Below are 8209 nucleotides of genomic sequence, written 5' to 3' on the forward strand. Positions count from 1 at the left end.
CTACTGGTCATTTGAAAGAGAAACAATCAAAGATTTGTCATACAATTTTCTTCAAAGCAAAGCTTGACATTCTCTCTACAACTTTGCTCACTACATGTCCAGGGTAACAGAAATCTATAAAAGTTACATAAATTTCATTGACAGAATGTCTTCCCAGAGCATGACTGTTGGTGTCTCAGAATAATGTGGCACACAGGGGGCTTGCACCATAATCATGATGATATTAATACAAGTGTACATTCAATTTCCATAGTGCCATTTTTATTAAAGCAAAAACACTCAAAATACATGTACCATAAAAGAAAAAGAAGATGAAAAAGAAGACATGAAAGTCTGTCTTTAAAATGCACTGTCAAACAAATAGGATTTTAGGTGGCACATAAAGAGTTAAGCATGGCACATAAAGAGTTAATAGTTGGCACCTTATCTCAGATAAAGGATCATCTAGAGCGACACAGAGCCCTATCACATTTTTGGGTCTGCAGCAGCGACATAAAAGAAAATTGGGCAGGTGTGCTCAGCAGATGGTTCATACTCAGTGAATAAGGGATGGGTTCTCTGATACATATGTCACAATCTATATTGGTGGCTGTTGGGATGCATTCCGGCCGAGCATTTTCTGCAGACGGTAATATACCAATCTAGACATACATGGTGCTGACACTGCTTAATTGAAGGTCCTGTTTACCTTTGAGAACAGTGATTTAAATTTTTTTCAAGAAATGACATTTAATGCATATGTGTAGGTCTGTTGTACCACAAAACATCATATCATATACAATTTTCACGATAAAGCCTAAAATATCAGGAGATATCTGTATTTTCCTCAATAAACTGTAACTGTAGACGGTTTAGTCTGGAAACATTTTTATTATAACTATTGTTCACATTTTGCATATTTAGCAATTACTTGAATTTGATTTCACCCATTCAAATTTTTACAGTGGTTGGTTCTATCCCTAACTCACATTTTATAACTATTTTCAAGCACTAATGCTGGGTTTCTGTTTCATCTGCAAATAGTATATTATGCCTTCAATTGACCCTTACTATGCATTTCTTCACCTATTGGCACATATGTCTAGAAACTAATTGCAAATGAATAGAGATGACCCAATTCCCTTAATTCCTATTGTGTCATCATGACCTATCTGTTGGACAGAGTCACGTTGCCACGCATGAATGGGGTGGCTATCTTACAATCAGGTCAGGTGTGGAGGAATTATCAGAATACCGACGAAAAAACGTATGGTGACTTATAGCTTACATGTCTGATAATATGATGTGGATCGTGATGGGATCAATGCTATAACTTGGTCAGTGCCACACTTAATCTGTCTTAAGATTTTGGTCGCACGTGCTATCTGGCCAATTCTTTTGTTGTGCCACACTTCAAACTAACGCAATAGTGACCAATTGGCCGCTTGAAACCGCCTCACGGTATATTACACAGTCGATGACTATGGTGGCACTTCATTTGGGAAGATGGGTAAGAGCACAACAATATCTAACAATGCCTTGAGATAAGACTATCCCCAAAATAAGAAATTTGTAATGTTTCACTCAGAAAATAATTAGAAGCATGACACAGGCATCACTGGAGTCAAGTGACCATGACGGATTATTTGAGTTTCCACTTAAGTGCCGTGGTAGACCATCAACTTTGCGATAAATACGCCTACATTTCTCAGTAATTGATTCTAAATCACCAGAACTCTTGTTGATTAGATCTGTATTCTAAGAAATAAATCCTGTCCCTCTGTGGGAGAAACAGAAATATTCACCTTGATCAGCATAATTCTAAGAACCATACCTCAGATCTCAAAGATGGAATGATTTCTGAGTAAGTGCTTCATAAAGGTCGGAAGCACTCAGATAGAAAATAAAATAAGATAGAAAAGAGGAAACGATGAAGGTAAAAACTGTACATTCACAAGAACTTGAAGAAGAGACTCTTTGTGAATTCCACACAAGGACACTTCTGGGTGATTAATTTATTTGCAGATTGTATGACAGCAATCTACAAGATGAGTGTCTGGCTGTAACATTGTAAAATGTAGGCATTTTCATTTCTCAGCAATTAAAACATCATGGGCTAATCTCAGCCACCATTATCAATCCAAGTCCAACTTTATTATGGTGTTACTAGGCACTTCAGGAGAAATTTGTTGGTAGAGCTGTGGAATACAGGTATAATCTACGATTTGTGGGCTGTTACCTGTGACTTTGAAGACAGGAAGAGACTAAAGAGAGACAGACAAGAGAGAGAAAAGAGAGAGGTATAGGCAAAGTCAGAAACACATAATAAAGTTGAAGCCCTCTGAGACAGAAACAGACAAACATACATACATACAGACAGACAGACAGACAGACAGACAGATTCAGACAGAGCGGCACAGTGACTTTAGCATGCTGAGAGATGGAGACAGGTGGATACTTTCAGACAGATATAGACAGACAGAAAGACGGTCAGACACAGGCAGACAGACGGACAGAAAGACAGTCAGACACAGGCAGACAGACAGAGCAACAAGGTGAGGTGGACACTCAGAGAGAGATAGAGACAGGTAGACAGTCAGACACGCATAAGTAGACAAAAACATACCCGGCGAAGTTTGCCTATCAGACAGACAGACAGACAGACGGACGGACGGTATATTAACCCGTTGAAGACTAGTCCGGAGTATACTCAGGCAGGTGTCTATGGGTAATGCATGTTACAGCAAAATCAGCTCGGCCTCATTGGGTTAAGGGAATAACAATATACAACTATACCTTCACATACATCCACCACAAAACTGGTAGATTGTGTGATTCATTTTATAAAAGATTTAACCCACTGAAGATGAGTCCCGAGTATACTCGGGCGAGTGTCTATGGGAAATGCGTGCTGTAGCAAACTCAATAATCAATAATAAATGGGTTAAAAAAAAATGACCAAGGTATCATTAGAGGTGGTAAGGTGGCTGTCTTACCCCCAAAATGAAGCCACTACGGTATGTCAAAGGCAAGGCTACCCCATTTAATATCGTGCTTTGGCTGCCATGTTTTTTGCTCTCCTGAACATTTGACATTTTGTATACCTGTATATATGAGGTCTTATCGCGCAGCGACAAGTATATTCTACAAAAGCAAACATTATACTCAGGGTATTGGTACACTTTAAATATGACAGCAAAGAAATCAGACAGGAATCATATGAAAATAAGGCATCCACCTGCTACTTCAGTATCCCCGTATGAAAATGTAGATCGATCATGACATGACAAAATAAAAACAAAAACAAACACACACACACACAGAAGCGAGACAAGCTCAGACAAAACACAAGATACAAAACACAACAAACATAATGGGGAAATGGAAGCATATATAAAATAGGTGTAGTCTCTTCCTAATGGGATTACTCTTCTTGACCCGATAGTCGATAGCCACTGGACTGGCGACCTTGACCACCTCGCCTTCCTCATTCTCTCACTCTCGCTCGTCCTTTCACTCCCTCTTTCGCTCCGGCCACTTCACACCTCGAGGGGGAGATGACCGGCTCGGATCACGTTTTCACGCCGTGCGCTAATTGTCAAAATTAGGGCAAACCACTGTTGGGGAAATATATCGCCGCAGAAACAAAAAAAAACAAACCCAAAGACTGCTGAGAAAACGAAATTCAACAACAACAGCCACTAGCAAGGTGAAAGATGAAGAAAAAAAAGAAGAAAAACTTTCCTTTGTTGTTGTTGTTGTTGTTGGTTTTTTTTTTAATAAAACGGAGACCAGGTTGTTGTGAATGCTTTACTCTCATATGAATGTCGGTAATGACTAACCAAAAAACAAAAAACAAAAACAAAAAAAAAAAGCGAAATAATAGATACCTGACAAATGTGCTCCTTCACAAGTAGGCCCTACATAACTATACTAAAAATTATAAAACTTCAATAAAATTTGATAGATTTTGAAGGCACTGAAGTAGATGACTGTTTTGACCCGTTGAAAACTAGTCTCAAGTACACTCGAGCAATTGTCTATGGGAAATGCATGTTATAGCAAAATCAGCTCGTCCTCAACAGGTTAATATTCCCTTTGTTTGAGGGAGCATACATGTACATGTACTTTGCACTGATACCTTACCTCAGGTATTCAGTTTTGAAGGAGTGTGTGTTCCTCACAGTTTTCACTTCCTAGGTTAGTCTTCCCTATTTTTTTTGGATTATTTCTTTTGTTCTACTTGTCTGTTTTCCTTTACTTTTTGCTGATTGACTGTTAAAGGGTGCGTTTATCAACTCTTTTTCTCCGTAGAAACAGGTTTTCCAAACAGCTTTCAAGGAATTTTTACGAGTTGATAAATGCAAAGCTGTTTTGAAAGCCCTTTCGGAAAGCCTTTTCGAAAGTCGCAAATTTGTGCTTTCCGAAACAGGTTTCCTAAACAGGTTTTCAGAAACCTGTTTGTAAAAGCCTTTTGAAGCGAGATAAACGCAAAGCTGTTTTGAAACAGCTTTGTACTCCAGTTACGAACCATGCACGCCTTATGACCTCTTCTCCTTGGGGTCGAATTGCGCAATGCAGCTGTGCAGTGACAGGCCAGTTATCGTGTTCGCGAAGAGTTGATAAACGCAACTATTTTGGAAGCCGTTTTTAAAGGGCTTTGGAAAAGGCTTTTGAAAGCCGTTTAAACAGGGGAAAGATGATAAACACAGCCATAATCAGATAGCAGACACTGGCAAATTCCAAAGTGCTTTTCAAAATGCTTTTGACCAAGATTTCTATGCTCATTCACAGCAAAACCAGAAAAAGGAGAAATGAATTCAAATTTATGCATATCATACTTATCAGGTAGCAAAACACCTGTTTACAAATTCCATAAAAATGGATGTCTTCCTGAAGTTTGGTTTTAAAATGAAAGCTGCAAAATCTGTCATGCTCTGAGACATTGTGTGCAAACATCCCTCCCCAAGACACACACAAGTAAACAACATTTTCAGGTCATAATAGCAACAAATAAACAAAACCCAAGCCTAAATGAATTACACACGCGTGCGCACGTAAACAACATTTTCAAGGCATAATAGCAGCAAAAACAAGCAAACAAACAAACAAAACCCAAACCGAAAAGAATTCCACACACACACACACACACACACACACACACACACACACACACAAATAATTATTGAGCCTCACTAGAATGTACAATGCGTACATATGATTTACAGAGAAAAGTGATATGATTTAGGGCACTACTCCCTCCTCATAAAGACTGCATAATCATCTCGGGAAATACCGTACACTTGGCGGCGAGCACAGGCATTTTGTTTTTATTTTTGGTTCTTTTTATGTCATATTGATGAAACTGCGCGCCAAACTAGGTTAGTCAAGGTCCCAGCAAACAAAGCCTGCCTAGATTCCTTTCCTCCCTCTGCCCCGGCTGACCAAGGAGAGAAGGCGAGTAGCAAATCTCAGTAATCATACCTTTCCTCAGTCGTGTGGTCAACACGCAAATTCTGGAGGATGATGTACTCAGGCTAAACTGGGGCACGACCCTCAAGACCCAGAAAACATCTCATTTTCAGCCTGTTTAAACCCTTGATGTGCTTTGAGTGCAAACTGGCACACAAAACCTAAGAGGTTTGTATACAGTGGGCAATGTCCTTGGCATAAAAAGGGTTAATGGATTTGTTCCCTCTTCCCAATCCCTCTGCCCACCCCCTACCCCCCCCCCCCCCCCCCCCCCCCCCCCCCCCCCCCCCGCAAACATTCTCTAATTTTCTTCATATCATCATGATCTGAGGGGGCATTTAATATTTAGCTCAAATATGAGAGGCCTCCTTTGATATTTCTACTAATGAATGGGAGATGATTGTCATATTGATATTGAGTGGATTTTAATCCCCGCCCACATGATATGCAATCTGTATTTTGGACTGTACAGAATACACAAAGCATGCTAGGTGTATCCAGTTGAGTTGAAAATTACATGTACATACTTTAAAAAGTATACATCATTCTACGTGCAATGTATGGCCTTGTAGACCCCCATCATGTTTGATGATGACACTGATTACACTATTTAAAACCAAATTTACAGTGTATTCTTAATCATTATTGGTAAATACATCATCATGTTCAACTCATCACTATATAAACATACAGGGGAGCCTGCCTTGATAGCAACCACCTGTATAGCAGCCACCTGCTGTATGCCGCCATTGAAAAATCCTTCTGTGCGAAAAGCCCTGTTAAAGGACAAGTCCACCTTCACATACATAGGGATTGAGAGAATGCAGCAATATTAGTAGAACACATCAGTGAAAGTTTGAGGAAAATTGGACAATCCGTTCAAAAGTTATGAATATTTTAAGTATCTGCGCAGTCACTGCTGAAAGAGAAGACTACTACAGTGTATGATGTCACATGCGTACAACTATAATAAGGAAAATAAAAAGAGAATTTCACAAAACTTTACTTTTTAAATAAAGTGCACATTTCTTCGACTTGCTACTGATGTATACATGTTGAGGGTAATATTATTCCCCCCTGCCTTCTGAAAGAGAGAAGTCAAGTGTTCTTTTGTTATGCGAGAAAAATGGAAATATGTTGAATTTTCTTTATTCTTTCTTTATATTGTTGTACTCATGTGACATCACAAGCTATAGTAGTCTTTTCATCCAGCCGTGACAGAGCAGAAACTTCAAAAATTCATAACTTTTGAACGGATTGTCCGATTTTGCTCAAACTCTCACTGATGTGTTCTACTAATATTGCTGCATTCACTCAACCCACATGTCTATGAAGGTGAACTTGTCCTTTAAAACCCCTGCACACAGTGGTCACCTGTCTGATGCAGCCAGCGGCCAATAATTTTCTTTCCCTCGGTAGATTTCAACCTGTCTATAGCAGCCAAAGACCCATGCGGAGCCGCAGCTGAGCAGACAATTCATCGTGGGGTTTTTTTTTTGCGATGCAGCAGTGCCAATCATTCATGGCTAACATTCAGTGATCACCACCACAGCATTCATCTACCATTCAGCCACAGTACAAGTTTTGTGTAATGCACACATGAAAAGCTTCCTTGCTGTATGCATGCTACTGTGTAACAAGTCAATCAATACCAACATTGTTCAATGCATGAAACACATGAATAAAGTGTATGTACACATACATGTACTTAAAGTACTGATAGACGTATACAACAATAATACATGTAGGACCTACACGTAATCAAGACATAGGCATACGTAAAGTCAGATAACATGTCTATAGAGGCCACCTGTCTATAATGGCCACTCTTCTCATCTCCCTTGGGTGGCTACTGTAGACAGGTTTGACTGTACATGCCATATTTCATCACAAACTGTGAGCTTAATTAGTACAGATCCATGTGGATGCGTTCCTTTGACTGTATCAAACATTGCTGTAAAATACAGAGAACTAATCTAACAGGAACAACGACACACACACAAAAAAACCCCACACAACATGAAAATAGCAGAGAGAGATAGATCATGGTTGCATCTGTGTGTGCATGGACACATCTCGTCAAGAGAGGGCAGCATTTCAGAATAAAATGTGAGATCAGTCCATGAGCACATCTGTATTATGATTTTATAGCTACACATTATGTCCATCCATCTGCATAAACATAGTGTATAGAAGTCTATAATTGTGCACTGTATCTGTTATTCTGTCCTTTAAAATCTTCTCTCTTTCTGTCTCTCTCCCTACTCTCTTTCTCTCTCTATGTTTCATCAGTATGTCTGCCTGTTACAAGTGTATATCTTAATTCTCTCAATGATGAAACTATACCTGTAAAGTAAGATTACACAATGTACATTCTATTTTCTTCTGCTACACCTCGGCTCCATTTCACAAAAAGTTGATATGTGACCGTGCATCACAAAACGAACAAAAAGTCGCACCCATTGATTTTACGTGAGGACTCAAAAAAGGTGAAATGGGTCAACTGAGTCAATCTTGACTTTTTCATATTTTCTGAAAGAGCTATCCTTCTACATTTTTCTTTAGTTTAGGATCACAACATGAATGGGAAGTGTGTTTTCATCAGTTTTTCTACAACCCTTTTTTTGGGGAAAATAAAATGATCAGATATGTCTTAGAATCCCCTTTTCATTTCTTGAAATCCTTCACACTCTCTTCACTTTCAAGTCTAATAAATTTTGATAGGATAATGCTACTGCTTTGAAAGTTGGCATTAATC

The sequence above is a fragment of the Diadema antillarum genome, unplaced genomic scaffold, assembly GCF_040938485.1.
Source record: "Diadema antillarum isolate AM-2024a unplaced genomic scaffold, OU_Dant_1.0 seq00000068_RagTag, whole genome shotgun sequence".
In the NCBI taxonomy this organism is placed as follows: Eukaryota; Metazoa; Echinodermata; class Echinoidea; order Diadematoida; family Diadematidae; genus Diadema; species Diadema antillarum.